The 16,325-nt window shown below is 35.8% G+C and overlaps 1 long non-coding RNA gene across 1 annotated transcript; it reads left to right on the top strand.

Moving 5' to 3' along the window:
• Positions 1–8,362: 8,362 nt before the first annotated feature.
• LOC111368445 lies at positions 8,363–13,450 on the top strand. The gene is made up of 2 exons (XR_002697986.1): positions 8,363–8,427; positions 13,206–13,450. It is a non-coding gene; the product is annotated as an uncharacterized LOC111368445 (long non-coding RNA).
• The last annotated feature ends 2,875 nt before the right edge of the window (positions 13,451–16,325 follow it).

The raw sequence follows: 16,325 nt of genomic DNA, 5'->3' as shown, positions 1-16,325 counted from the left end.
GAAAGACAAATGGGTAGTATTCGAGTTAGATCAAAGCATTGGCCGAGAAGTCAACAAGGTGGACTGTTTAGAAGAAGAAGTACTTACAAGGGAACTGGACGACGAAGTGATGCAGATCATCAAACCTGGATACGCTCAAACACAAGACCCTCTGATCAAAGTAAATATTGGCAATGAAGGAGAAGATCGTCCAACATTCATCAGCCAGATGCTCGATCAAGAGGTTAGTGATAAATTAATCGCTTTGCTAAAGGAGTATAAAGATTGTTTTGCTTGGGAATATGAACAAATGCCTGGTTTAGATAGAGACTTGGTGGAACATAGGTTACGAACTAAGCCTTATCTTAAACCTCATAGGCAGCCTCCTAGACGTTTTGCTCCTAATGTACTCCCTGAGATTAAGAAAGAGATAGAGCGATTATTGAAAGCAGGCTTTATTAGAACAGCCAAGTATGTCGAATGGTTGTCTAATATCGTGCCAGTACTTAAAAAGAATGGTAAACTAAGGGTGTGCATAGATTTTAGGAATTTAAACATAGCTACACCTAAAGATGAGTATCTAATGCCCACGGTGGATTCTTTAGTAGACTCAACTGCCAGACACGTCATGTATTCTTTCATGGATGGGTATTTAGGATACAATCAAATTTATATAGCTGAAGAAGACATACACAAAACTGCTTTTAGAAGCCCTGGGTCTCTAGGATGTTTTGAATGGGTGGTCATGCCTTTCAGCCTAAAAAATGCAGGAGTAACTTATCAAAGGACAATGAATTTAATCTTTCATGATATGATAGGCAAGTTTGTTGAAGTGTATGTAGATGATATAGTGGTCAAATCCATTAAAGAAGAGGACCATTTCGAACAGTTAAGATGTTCGTTTGAGCGAATGAAGCAATATAAGCTAGAGTTGAATCCCTTGAAATGTGCATTTGGTGTTAATGCAGGGAACTTTCTTGGTTTCTTAGTACACAAAAGAGGGATTGAGCTTGATAAAAATTAAGCGAAGGCCATTTTAGAGGCCAAACCACCTAGTAACAAAAAAGAATTGCAAAGATTTCTAGGCCAAGTAAACTTTTTAAGACGCTTTATTTCTAACTGTGTAGGGCGACCTAAAGTCTTTTCGCCGCTCTTAAAGCTGAAAAATTAGGACAAATTCGTCTGGAAAGAAGAACATCAAAAGGCTTTTGAAAGCCTGAAGACATATTTATCAAGTCCACCAGTGTTGGTGTCACCAATCCAAGGACGGCCAATGAAAGTGTACGTATTGGCTGAAAAAGAATCAATAGCTGGAATGGTAGCGTAGGAAGACCAATTTGGTGAAGAAAGGGCAATTTACTACTTAAGTAGACGGTTAACAAAATGTGAATATAATTACTCTGCTATCGAAAAATTATGTCTTGCATTGTATTTCACATGTACAAAATTAAGAGCTTATTTACGGCATGTAACCGTTTATTTAATTTCTAAAGTAAATTTAGTTAAGTATATGTTCTTTCGCCCTATTTTACGCCAAAGGGTAGGCCTTTGGACATTAGCTTTATCAGAATTCGAGATATAATATATACCTCAAAAGGCAGTCAAAAATCAGGCTTTGGCTAACTTTCTAGCCGATCATCCATGCCTTGACATGCCTGAAGAAATTGAATTAGAAATCAATTTGTTCGAGCTAAAACTTTGGGTGTTGTATTTCGATGGGTCAAAAACCTCTAAAAGTGCAGGAGTAAGAGTAGTATTGATTAATCCTTTAGGGATTTGCTACAAGTTCGCGTTCACTCTAGACAGGATGTGCACCAACAATCAGGTCGAATATGAAGCCTTAATCGTAGGCCTAGAACTAATGATAGATATGGAAGTAAAAAATGTGATCGTTAGGGGCGATTCTCAATTGGTAATCACCAAATTGTTGGGGATTTTAAATGCCAAAGTGATTCCATTATAAGTCAATATGAGATTGCCCAAGAATTGTTAGAAGAATTCGACCAAGTAGAACTTCAATGCGTTAATAGGATATATAACGACGTGGCAAATGAGTTGGCCCAAATGGCCTCAGGGTACTCAAAGGTTTTGAATTGGAAGTCTACTTGTGAGTATGGAACCATATTGCCCGTGACCCAAAGAAGGGCGAGAAGGATTGAACTTCACTGCATACAAGATGGAGATGTAATGGATTGGAGAACAGAGATTAAAAGGTTCCTTAAAGAACCTAATAGAGGGATTAGTAGGAAAATGAAGCTGTGTTTGCTGAACTATACACTAATAGATGAAGATTTGTTTAAGAAACGCTCTGATGGTATATTGCTAAAGTGTGTAAGTTTGCAAGAAGCCAGGACGATCATGGTTGAGGTGCACGAAGGGATATGTGGAGCTCATCAAGCTGGCCAAATGATGAGATGGTTAATTATTAGGAGTGGATATTTTTAGCCAAAGATGGGAGAATTATGCGTTCAGTATGCAAAGAGTTGTTTAGCATGCCAAAAGCATGGTCCAATACAAAGGGCGCCAGCACGAGAGATGGCACCTATTATTAAACCTTGGCCGTTCAAGGGTTGGGCGATAGACCTGATAGGGAAGATTTATCCCCTATCGTCCAAGCAACATACTTTTGTTATAGTTGCAACCGACTATTTCACCAAGTGGGTAGAGGCAGTACCTTTGAAAGAGATCACCCAAAAGAATGTCATAGAGTTTATCCGTGATCACATCATTTATAGGTTTGGAATTCCATAAACGTTGATGGTAGATCACGGAACATCTCTGAATGGGGATCAAGTGAACACATTTTTTAGCGAGTTTGGGGTTAAATTAGTAAACTCCATACCATATTATGCTCAATCCAACGGACAAGCAGAATCTTCTAATAAGATTCTAAAAAATATCATCAGAAAGATGATAGATGAAAATGTCAGAAATTGGCATGAATGTCTGGATAATGCCTTATGGGCTTATAGAACATCACTTCGGTCAAGTACCAAAATTACTCCTTTCCAACTTACTTATGGACAGGAGGCTGTTTTGCCTATGGAAATCAACGTGCAGTCGATTAGAGTGTACTTGCAACATAAGTTAAATGATGATGAGTATACCGAATCACTAGTTCAAAATTTATTGGGGTTGGACGAATTAAAGCTGGACGTCTTAGATAGATTGCAAGTTCAAAAACAAAGAATGGCTAAATTTTATAATAAAAAAGTCATAGTCAAGTCGTTCAGCCTAGGCGAATTAGTTTGGAAGACGATACTCCCTTTGGATAGCAAGGATCCAAAGTACGGGAAGTGGTCACCCAATTGGGAAGGACCATACAAAGTAAACTGTGTGTTGCCTAATGGAGCATATCATTTGGAAGATTTAGATGGCACCAAGCACGTGAGAATCATCAACGGCAAATATTTGAAAAAATATGTTCCTTCTTTATGGAAAAGTGAACAGATAAAAGCGTAATCAAAACATGCTGGACGATTAAGGATAAAAAGGTCAGAGCGAAATACGTTCAAATAAATTCCTTTATTATCAAACGTTCATTACAAAGTTGCAAGATACAAATAATAGATGCTCTACAAGCTACAATTAAAAGTAAGCTAATCTCCCAGTCGATCGCCAAGTAAGAGGGTGGACTGGCCTCGCACCGCCTTCCTAAATGCATCGCCACAATGACGGGCAAAGAGGCTGAGAAGCACTCTCAGCAAGCAAGGTGACCCGCAAGCATCCCAAAAATTGCCTTCCATCATCGAACCCCTTGTAAAGAACAAAGAGAGATGGGAAGAACTTTGATGGGAAAAACTTCGCTGCTGACCAAAAAATATTTCCTATATCTCCTATACCAAAGGTGACATCAAGACAAGTAGTAAAATGGGCGAACCAAACAATCCATTTTTATAGAAGACGAAGGTTTTGGATTGATTGTCAGAATGCCAAACAATGGCAGCAAATTGGTTTCGAAGAAGAGAATGAAAATGAAGATGGAAGATGGAAAGTGCGAAGCATGCGTGCATTTACAGGGGGTGGAGATGAAGAGACAGAATATGAGCAGCCACATTCTGCCTAGTAAATGGAATTAAGGAGCCCAAAGTCTTGGGAAAAGAGGTGGAAATATCAAGAGAAAATGTGCAAGATTTTTAGCACAAAGCAATTAAATGCTTGAAGGATTGGCGATTAAAAGACAAACGTTAAATAAATGCACAAGAAGTTAACATAGATGTTCATTAATGATGTACAAGGTTACAAAGGGAAAGTCAAATGCGAAATTATAAAAAGAAAAAATTAAGGCATTATATGTCTTAATTACAATCCGCCCTGTACCGAACGAATTCTTTTCCTAAGTTTTCCCCAGCCCTCGTTCTGCCGAGAGGAAGTGATGTTCAATTCGGCCACAACATCATCATCAACTTCCAACTTCTTGTACTGCTCGACCAAAGACTTAGTTCGCTCAATTTCTTGGGAGGCGTTACGCTTTTTAGCAGCCATTCTCGCCTTGTAGTAGTACGCTTGTGGCTTGAAGTTCCTTCATCTGAGCAGTCAAACTAGCCATCAAAGAGTCTTCAATCATGACTTCAAAAGAGATTTCTTTCAACTCGTCCTCAGCTTTGTTGATCTCCTGAAGCAAAGACTCTTTTTAAGATACGGCACGAAGATATTGAGTACTTTTGGCTTTCAGTTCAACATTCTTGGCTAGCAAGGAGAGGACCCCGGAATGGATAACTTTCAACGTCGCTTTAAAATCAGCAGAAAGATTGAGCGATGGAAGTGTCAGTGCTTGCTCCAACTTCGCATTCAAATGCTCAAGCTTATCCTTATGTCTGGCAGCACTAGCCTTACCAATGTCCATATCCATGAAGGACACGTACTCAAATATCGACTGCTTGAGGAATTTCATATCTTCCTCTGAAGAAGTAGCAGGACGACCAGCTGGAGCAGGGCGAGATGTCTTGACTTGCCCTCAGGAAGCGAACAAGTCTTGGATGGAACGAACAATCTTATCAGCATCCTACAAAGAAAATTGCCAATATTGAAGATTCTCACTACAACGAACAAGATGGAAATAAAAGTGAAGCAAAGATTACCTCATCAATAATCTTGAAAGATGGCATATCCCCAGCCAAGTCTGCCACCTGTGGCTCCACCATTCGTGAGGACTTCCCCTTGTCTGAGTGAGAAGATGTTGCCACAACGGGCAGACTCATAGGTGTATCTACAGAACTCAAAAGCAACAAATCAGAAACCAATAGCACAAGCAAAGGTAAAGCACCAAAAAACTGAATTACCTTCTGCTTCGATGTTTGGGGGGTCGACGCCTTGGGAAGAAGGTGGCTCATCCATTGGTTGTGATGAGGATTCTGGGACTGAAGATGTCTCTTTATTTTTAGTCCCTTCATCAGTTGGTTTGGATGAAGCAGCCTCAGCGGAGGATGATGGAGCAGGAGCTGCCGACACCAAGGCCTTCGAAGGAGAGGTTGAACTTTTCTGAGAAGTCCAAATAAACCATCAGCACACAGAAAAGTTTCAAATATGGAAAAGTATGATTGTGAGTAAACCAATTTAATTACCTTCCTCCTAATGATAAGAGGGGTATCATAATCATCATCATCATCATCATCAACATCATCCTCCAGAATGGGAGATGCTGAGGCTGGTCGTTTGCGGCTTGGGGCACTTTTGGCTGCAGTAGGCTTGGCAGAGAGAGAAGAAGATGGACGAGCAGACTGTTTAGTGCGACGAGGAGGAGAAGGACTCCGGATGGACAAAGGGGTGACTAAAACAGGAGGAGGGGAAGAAATGCTTGGCTGGTCCAGTGAATGAAAGGCACGATTGACATCAGTCGTAAACAATCTGCTCTTCACTGACGGCCAGAGTTGTTTAAAAAGGGGATGGATGACATGGCTAGAATTGAAGGGGGCTAATGAAAAATGGCTCGTCAAAAGAAGATTGCGAGTATTTATAACCTCTGCCTCCGCCTTATTAATAATATGGAAGCGGTCTATCAAGTTCCTTGAATAGTAAGGAGGAACAGGCCAGGTTTAGCCGAAACCAAGTTGGCGAGCAAAAAATTGGGGAGCATATATTTCTACCCCAGCCTTGGCATTAGTCCCAGTCAAAATATCATGAAATAACTCCCTCTCGGTTAAAAACTGGATCCAAACGAGCAGAGAGGTGCTCGCGCTGTCTATAGTGGAGGGAGGATGCACATAGTCTGGAGTCAAAAAGGGAGGAAAAGGAAAGAAGAAAGGGATTGAATCCAAAGAATAAAAGAATAAAAAAATGTCCTTTCTAGACATATTTACAGGAGCCAGGGGCTCAATAGCTAGCCCATAGCAGCTAGCAGAAGGACGAGAAAATGATGGAGCACCAAACGATGGAAAATAGGATCTCAACCACATTTGAGTGAACCAAAGAGATCCACTACCAGTGGGAGATGCATCATTCTTCAATTGAGATTGAAGAGAAGCCATGCCTCTATAGAGAGCAGCCAAAAAGAAAGAACATAAATTCAGAGGCCTACCACGCGCCAATTCGTGCGCTATGTATAAATAGCTCAGGGAGGGCTTTATGCTTGGCACACACAAAACATATTTACAAAGCCAAACCAGAAGAAAGGCCACCCACTCAGTATGGGAAGGCTCAGCACTCGAATGGTTATGAAGGGTTTGCAGGCTTGAATAAGACTTGGTGAGGTTTTTACCAAACTTTGGTGCACCACCAGAAACTAAGATACCAGGAAAAATGGTATCGCCCAAAGGTGGCAGATTCACTAGGGCCCCAACATCCCTTAAAGTAATAGACATGGGGCCAAGAGGGAAAACAAATGTATTATACTCAGAAGACCAAAAACTTAAAGCGATCGAAAAAAGTGCTGAATCAAAAGTAGGGGGTTGAAGAGAGATTTCTAACAAATCAGAAATCCTAGCATTATCAAAAAGTGCCTTAGTAGGACCATAGTTCACAAGGCGAGCATGCCACCTACGGAAAACTACATCAGATTTAGGCCAAGTGCGAATACCTCTTTTGCGAAGTGGCCCAAGCGATAGAGAGTTTAGAAAGGAGGGCCTTGAGTACAAGGAAACAGCTGGCCCACCGCCACTTGTTCGACTGCCTCTGCATTGTTGAAGAAAGGACCTAGGTAGAACTCATTGAGTTCGACATTGGCAGGTGCGAGAAAGTTCGGAGTTATGTATGGACGATTAAGGAGTTTCTGAAAGTCTTCAAAACTAAAGGAGTCGCCAGATTGAGATTGTGAAGTAGCCATTAGGGACGGAATGGAGTTTTTCAGAGTTACGTAGCAGGGAAGAAAAGAGATGAACAGTAAAATTGTGAGAGAGAAGCGAAAAAAAGTGAGGTGTGATTTAATGGTACAGTGAAATGGCGTATTTGGGGGTTATAAGGGTTTGCAAAACGTCGCACCTTTTCAAGCTATGGAAGAAAACAATGATTGAAATTCTTGAGAATTTCAAATGTTGCTGGAAACACAAAAGTGAATATGGCAAAATTTAATAATTGGTATTAATTTTGTCATATTGGGGGGTAATTGTTGACACATAAAAATTCAGCCCAAATCAAACGGCCCAAGGAATGAAGCCCAATTGGAGGATCCCCAAATCAGATAGCCCAAAGAACGAAGCCCAATCAGACAATTCAGGATGAAGGCCCAAATAGGGAGGCCCATGAACGCTGTAACACCATCGCCCAAGCTTGCAAGTCGCCCAGGATCTGAGCGAATGGAATGCCATGCAGTCACCCAGAGCTGCTACTCTATTCTCGCCCAAATCTTCGAGTCGCCCAAGGTCTTAGCAAACATGAAGTGTTATGGTTATCAAGAAGCGCAGTTATTAAGCAGCCCCATCACATTCCACGATTCAAGGAATTCAATTGAAGACGTTTGAACGATAAAGAGTAATGGCAGCAGTTAGAAAAGGCAGTTCCATGACAAGTTGGCCATTACGAGGAAAGTGGGCAGTTATAGAACGATCAAACGGTTTTTAGGCGGTTGATCACAAAGAGATCATCCAAGGAGTATAAAAGGAAGAAAAGACATAGAGAAAAGGACCTCGAATCAAACACTCTCAAACAGAGAATATATAACTTTCAATTTCTTAGTTTAGATTTAAATACTTCTTTCAGTAACTCGTGTGCTTGTGCCCCTTGGAGGCATTCTGTTTTTACTTTCCGATTGTAAAGTCGTCGCCAATAAAGAACACCCCTTTTTGGGACTTTATCTCAAGAGGTTTGTCCCTTACACAATCGTTTGATCCCTTCTTAATTGTTAGCGACTAACCCGCGCGAAACAGTTGAAAATCCCAGCACGACGGCAAATGGCCTCTCATAGCATAATAGCAGCTTCTTCGAGTCTCTATCAAACTTTTCACCCAAGTATTTCCTTTTCACTTTCTGCTATGGGCTCTTCACCTTCTTCTCATAAACCAGACATCACTCAAGGTCTCTTCCATCTTTTATTGCATTTCTTCATCTTTCTGAATTTTAGTCTGAAAACTTTGATTTTTATTCTGCAATTTTGCTGGATTTTTTTTGGATGATCAAATTGTAGCTACTGGCTCAAAATAAGTAGAAATCAATTTTGCTTACTAACTGTTTGTTTTGTGGTTCAAGTAAGATGTTGGATATGTCTTGTGTTTGGATAAATTATAAATTACTCGTCACTGTCACGTGCGTTGCACGAATTTTATATTTATCGTATTTTTATTAGCGTATGAATTTTAGTTTTTTGGAATATTTTTGAAGCAATATCTAAAAATATTTTCATGATATAAGAAAATAAGTACAAATTATTTTTACAACATAACAGTATTGTATCATCTAGAAAAAATATGCTTGTATATTTAATGCTTGAATAAGAAATATACGAGGTTATACAAATAATTTTGCATGTATGCTTTGACAGTGTTGATATGATTGAGTTGAGTGTGAAGATTATATTTCTAAATTTTTGTAATTCAATATTGGAAAATTGAAGATTGAGCACAAAGTTATAAATCGACTTGCATATTTATATGCGTTTATATTTTGTGTTTCATATATTTTAATATTTATTTTCTGCTTATGTTAAAAAAATAAAAATAAGATTTTTTTTTTACATTCGTTTTGGTAAGTGAATGTATGGTGTTCTACATTCTCAATATTTATAAGTGCAAAAATGGGCATATGAAAATACGGTAAATTGCAAATACGACAGGTAGTATATACAGTAAGCTACAAATGCGGTAAGGTACAAATACGGTAAGTTGCCTGCAAATAGGGTAGACAACATATACGGTAAATTGCAAATACGGTAAGTTGCATATACAGTATGCAAATACGGCAAGCTGCATATATAGATTTATAATTTGTTATAAATGTATAAAATTTATAATATTAAATTTCTTAACTCTTCAGAACTAAATGTTTTGATTCAATATTGTCTTCTTTTTATATAATTTTTTTTTTGGGAATTAAAAAAAATAGAAGGATGATTATGTAATTGCTAAATTTTTTCCCAGTGACTTTCCCATTTTAAAGTCATCCTAACAAATGAAAAGCATTATTGACTAAATAAAGTAGATTAAATGAGGAAAATAGTAAACACATTCATTATGATCTGTATTTTATACAAGTGAAAAATAGCTAGAAATCACATTAGAAACAATCTTTTAAGGTTTGAGGTAAAAGATGAAAAACTAACTTAGATATTTAGTCAAAAATCCATGGTAAAAAACCATTTTCGAGAGGAATATGCATCTGAGAAAAGTAGAGAAAGCGAAAAGGAAAAAAAGAAAAAAAAATTACTGATAAAAAAAGGACCATCTCTTCGCACAGTGCAGAGAGAGCTGATCTCTCCGCAAGTAGAGATGATGTTTCCACTTTGGGTGGACTAAAAATTTTTTTGGGGACAACCTTTTTACCATGTCCTACTATCTATCGACTAAAATAATTAACTTACAAATGCATATTATCTTTCACATTGAGAATTTATGTGAATAAATTATAATTTTGGTGGAGAATTGTTACATATATGAGATTACAATGAAATTAGATTTAGAGCTTGACGAGAGTTTTTGTATCCTGTATACATTATTTTCTTGTTTAAATATGAAGATTATATTTCTAAATTTTGTATAATTCAATATTGAAAAATTGAAGATTGAATACAAAATTATAAATCGACTTGTATATTCATATGCGTTTATATTTTGTACTTCATATATTTTAATATTTATTTTTTGCTTATGTTGAAAAAATAAAAATCTAGATTTTTTTTTACATTCGATTTGGTAAATGAATGTATGGTGTTCTGCATTCTCGGTATTTATAAGTGTAAAAATCGATATATGAAAATGCGGTAGACAGCATATACGGTAAGTTGCAAATACGAATTTATAATTTGTTATAAATATATAAAATTTATTTAATATTGAATTTCTTAAGTATGTTATAGTTCAATATTGTTTTCTTTTTATATAATTGTATTTTAGGAAAAATTTTTTAAAAAAAAAAAAGAAAAAAAGAAAAAAGAATCATGGTTATGAAATTGCTAATTTTTTTCCAAGTGACTTTCCCATTTTAAAGCCATCCTAACAAATGAAAAGTATTGCTCACCAAATAAAGTATATTAAAGAAGGAAAATAGTAAACACGTTCATTATGATCTGTATTTTATACAAGCGAAAAATAATAGAAATCATATTAAAAACAATTTTTAAGGTTTGAGGTAAAAGATGAAAAACTTAGATACCTTTGTCAAGAATCCATGGTCAAAAACCATCGAGAGAAATATATATCTGAGAAAAGTAGGGAAAGCAGAGAAGAAAAAAAAAAGAAAAAAATTACCACTAAAAAAAAAGACCATTTCCCTGCATTGTGCGGGAAGAGTTGATATCTCCGCAAGTAGAGATAAAGTTTCCACTTGGGGTGGACTAAAACTTTTTTTGGGCCAACATTTTTACCATGCCCTATTATCTATCGATTAAAATAATTAACCTACAAATGCATATTATCTTTCATATTGAGAATTTATGTGAATAAATTAGAATTTTGGTGGAGAATTGTTACGTATATGAGATTACAATAAAATTAGATTTAGAGCTTGATGAGAGTTTTTGTATTCTGTATATATTATTTTCTTATTTAAAGGCTTATTATATATTGCTCTCTGTTGAAAGAATTTCAGTTGGCTGGACAATGAATCGGAACTACTTTGCCGGGGGAGGAAGATTTTCCAATCGGTTCAGTCAGGTCAAAAGTAAGATCATTAGTGCTAGTAGTCTGGGAGAATTGTTACGTATATGAGATTACAATAAAATTAGATTTAGAGCTTGATGAGAGTTTTTGTATTCTGTATATATTATTTTCTTATTTAAAGGCTTATTATATATTGCTCTCTGTTGAAAGAATTTCAGTTGGCTGGACAATGAATCGGAACTACTTTGCCGGGGGAGGAAGATTTTCCAATCGGTTCAGTCAGGTCAAAAGTAAGATCATTAGTGCTAGTAGTCTGGTCGAATTTATGATTATTTTTCATGTAACACAAGATTATTTAATAAGCAATAAGGATTAACATTAATTAGTTAGTAGTAAAATGTGCTTATATTAACAATCAGACATTATCATAAGCCATATAAGGTAAAAACACAAAGCAACAAACTTTTAAGAAAAATGTTACCATTTGCTTCGAAGGTAAGCCTTTCATTTTTGTGTTTTGTAGAGAATTGGGAAATATAGTGTTGGAGTATTAAGAAAAATATGTTTTGTTATTGTATGACATATGGAACATGGACTTGTATTTATGCTTGTCATAAGAAGGGGATCTGTTAGAAAAATTTTTGTAAATCACTTTGGAAAACTTCCTACTCAATTTTGAGCAAATTATAAGCATGGAATAATTTTACATAGTAAAGATTATGTTTTTCAGAAAAAAATTTATCTTTCCAGTTATCTTGAGTTATAATTTTGTCTCTTTTTCTTCTCTTTCTTTTTTAATGTTTTCCTCTTTTACTTCTTTTCTCCAGTTTTAGAGTATGATATTGTATAAATTTAGGTACAATGTAAAATTGAGCGAGCAATCTTACAAATCCATGAAATATCTAATTTGACGAGAAGCAAGATATGAATGAGCTTAAGTCTTAAGATACATTATTTTGGTAACTTGCCAGAAGAGTTCAGAGAAATTGTAACAAGACCGTATAACAAAGTTTCTTAGAGTTTGAACAAGTAAATAAGTTTCATCAAAGTATCTAAAAGGATTATCGACTTGATTTCTCGATGTGTTTCAGCACAATATTAAAGTTTGACTTGAACAATAAAAATATTAAGGTGTTTGAGAGATAAAATATGAATTGAACAAAAATTTTACAATTTGGTTGAGAGAGAGGAGTTGAGAGAAAAAGAAATAGGGTTATAGGAGAGAAGAAAGATAAATGGCGTAAAGAAGTAGGGAAAAATAAATATTGCGTAAAGAAATTGAGAAAAGTAGGGAAAGCAGAGAAGGATAAAAAAGAAAAAAATTATCGATAATTTTTTTTTACTCCGCACTGTGCGAAGAGTTTGTCAACTCTCCGCACATGGTTCAACTCTTTCTGCATTTTTTTTTACTTCGCACATGGTTCAACTCTCTCCGCACTGTGCGGAGAGGTTTTTTTTGTTTTTTTTTTATACTTTGCACTATACGAAAAGTTTGTCAACTCTTCGTACTGTGCAGAGTTTTTTTTTTTAATACTCCGCATTGTGCGAAGAGTTGGCGTTCAACTCTCTCCGCACTGTGCGAAGAGGTTTTTTTTCTCTCCGCACTTTTTTTTTTATTCCGTACATGGTTCAACTCTCTTCGCACTATGCGGAGAGTTTTTTTTTTCAGCATTGTGTGGAGAGTTTTGCCATGGTGCCAACTCTCCGCACTGTGCAGAGAGTTTTTTTTAATGCTTTGCACTATGCGAAGAGTTTGTTAACTCTCCGCACTGTGCGGAGTTCTTTTTTTTATATTTATTACTCGTAGTAGTTTATATATATTAAACAAATAATTATTATTATTTTTTAATACTAATGGCATGATATGTGAAAGAACATTTGTTTGATCATAAACAAAATGGAAAATAAAAAAATGACATCATGCACAGTAAAATTGAATTAATTTACTATTGCATCAACAGTAGTCATTCGTTCCCTTTTTATAAGAAATTAGAAATAGCTTATTGAGACACTATGTGGATACTGCTATTTCTTGCTTTGCAGATGGTCGTGTCTTGGATTAATAGTTTACAAGCTGAATGTAAAAGAGAACTTGATTTGCAGATACTTTAATTGAATGTATTTTTTATTTTTATTTTTTTTAAAATGAGAATATATAGGCAACCTACAATTGTTATATCTAAAGTGAAATTCTTTATGGCTATGTTCTTCGACATTGAATGATGATGGGACTATTAAAGGAACCCTAATTATAACTATTTCAGTACAATGGTTACAATTCATATGAACTTCTTCGTGGCTTATGATTTTCAGATTGGATGATGTAGGGCTTTTAAAAGATACCTAATTTATAGGGAAAATTGCACTTATATTCTTTATTTACTGCCCTAGTTCTATGCTTAATGAACACTTGGGACATCATTTGGCATTTGAGTCTAACATTCAATTCCAAATGCTGGCTATGGATTTTGTTCAATATTGCCCTTAATTGGCAACGTGTCTCGTACGTGACAAATTCGCTTAAGAGAGTATTGTGTAATCCATAAAAGAAAAGAAAAAATGGAAAGGGAGAAGAAAAAGGTAATTTTTCCCAACCGACCCCCAAGCTTCCCTGCCTCAGAATCCAAATGCCACAAAAATTAGAGTTGGTGACCAAATGCTAAGAAAAATTGATGGCACTCAAAGTGCTATAGAACAAGGAGCATGGATGCATTTTTCTTAAATTTATATTGCAATGTTAAAATTATACTACATGAAGCGTGTATTCTCATTTCAATCCAATTCCAACTGAGTTTTCAATATGTGACAATTGACATGAGATGGACAACGAATGTTTTAGTTTGGTAAGTGATGAAGAATGGATACAGCGGTTTACTGATGAGCAATTTTACATTGCTTGGAAAAAGGGCACTGAGAGGAAACTCATCGGGTGTAATCTCATTTAATGCTGTTAGTCCTACTTTTTATGGATTTCCACTGGATTTGATCATCTTCTGTGTTGCACGAACACTTCAATTAGGGTGATTTGTCATGTTTGACATATGTTGGATATCAACAATCATTGGTCACTCGATCATGATGAAAAATTTTAAAGAACGTGTCTGCCACACGTCATGTTAGTACTTTTTGAAAAATTCGTGTCGGTGCATCATAGATTTCCTTACGCTCGTGTGGTCCACCAAGTATATTTTGTTTAGAACTCATGGGATTCTACTAGTGCTGTCATTGTTAAAGTGCTTGTGTCATATTGAATTGAATCTATCTATAGCTTAAATATTTTCACCGTTATGTTTATTAGATAGTGAAATTATATAATGCTATTGCTCCCTGTGGTAGTTGGGAAGAAGGCAAGAAGAGACTGCTGGGGTTGGTGGACAATGTTATGTATTTCTTCTCTTCCATTTTATTTGTTTATCCCTTTCTTGGTTGTGCAATGGGGGTGGAATGATAGATCTCGTAAATCTCACATTCCCATTGCTTAATAGAGAATACGAAGAAATGAACCTTTGTAGCTCATTATCCATAAAAGGAAAATAAGAAGAATATATATATTTTTTTTTGGGCCGTCGTGGTGGTGGTGCTGAGTGGAATGGGGGTTAAGGTGTATTTTTGGGGGCAAAATACAGCATGATCTGAGAAGTTGATCCACTTAACTGCCTTGAAACCTGACTGTATTTTCCAAGCACCTTTCTAGAAAACTCTGATAGCAAGTATCAGAATGTAGGTTCACAGTTGAGGATAGCCACTTATGTAAATAATGGTAATATAAAATATTAAATTGTTTCTACTTAATCTACCTGTGGCCTCCTTTATACGAAGAAACCTAATGGGGTTACGTCTCTCCAGTTCAAATAATTAATGGCATCAAATCGACAAAACTATAAAGCAGGTTGAGCTTTTTGTTAGTGTTAGTGAGTTGCTAGAGCAGCACGGACAATTGCCTCTGTGACTTATTTATATATACACTCTCATAGACCATTCCATTTGGAAATCATAGGGCATAAATCAATTATTGTGGAAGTTTAGATTAACAAGGGTGAACATTTTTAATGCTTATACACTGTGAAATCAGAATTTATTTGATCCATGCTTAATGCCATGTTCAGAGAATATTGGAACAGCAAAACCCCTGGAACTTATTATTGCATTGCGACACTCCTCTATTTGAGTCAGTGCCAGCCCTAAGCAAAAAATTATTTTGAGGCCCTGCAAGAAATAACCAAATAACATTTAGAAAATTGTTCATGTACCCTCAAGAATTAGTCAAAAGTAAAATTTCAAAATCTGCATAACAAGAAAAAATCCAAGCACTGCAACCATAATATAGCCAGAAGTACCTCGGTATCTGCTCTCAATCATCCCACATGAAATAAGAAGAATGTGAAAATGTTTCTATTAATGGGAAAGAATGCTTGATGCCAAACAGTATATGCCATGCCAAAAATGAATTGTGGTTACATATCTTTAGATATACTCAAGGAATGGATAGCAGGACATCTGAAGCAGCATCTTAAGATAACATTTCATCACACGTAAAACAAAGAGCATGTTGGGTTAAGCTTAATAAGTCTATTTATAAGTTAAGTAAATTACTAAGTTTTAATATAACTAATATTTACTATTGGTTAAAGATAAAAATATGTCATTAAATTTGAGTGTACAAAATGAGTTACTAATATCAATAATTTTTCTTATTGGTTAAAGCTAAAAATAAGTCACTTATTTTGAGTGTATGGTAAGAGTTAATTTTAAATAATTAACTTATTTTACTTAAACATAACATATCCAAATATATTTGGAAAACATTAAGTAAATTTTGCTTTTTATGAAGAAAAATTAAAATTAACATGCTCTAAAATGCAATCGGTAGTCAGTACTCAACAAGAAGGACTACTGGGAGACGATAATTGGGGTTAGGAATGATAGTCTCTTTCTTAACTTCCCTTCCAAGTTGCAAAACATCAAAATTTATTCCAAATTTAAATTTGTATCTGCTTAATTCACTATCAAAAAACTGGATTTTCAATTCCAATAAACATATTAGGAAAACAGAAAAGTTTTTGGAGAGGCCGAGAGGAGATTTGGGAATTCTAAAATCCGATTCTCTGAATTGAAGAAGATGACATACCTTTTGGTCGAATTGTCCCTTCAATTTTCAGATTC

Source organism: Olea europaea, chromosome 19 (genome assembly GCF_002742605.1).
Source record: "Olea europaea var. sylvestris chromosome 19, O_europaea_v1, whole genome shotgun sequence".
Lineage (NCBI taxonomy): Eukaryota > Viridiplantae > Streptophyta > Magnoliopsida > Lamiales > Oleaceae > Olea > Olea europaea.
This window is presented reverse-complemented; position numbering and strand designations above follow the sequence as displayed.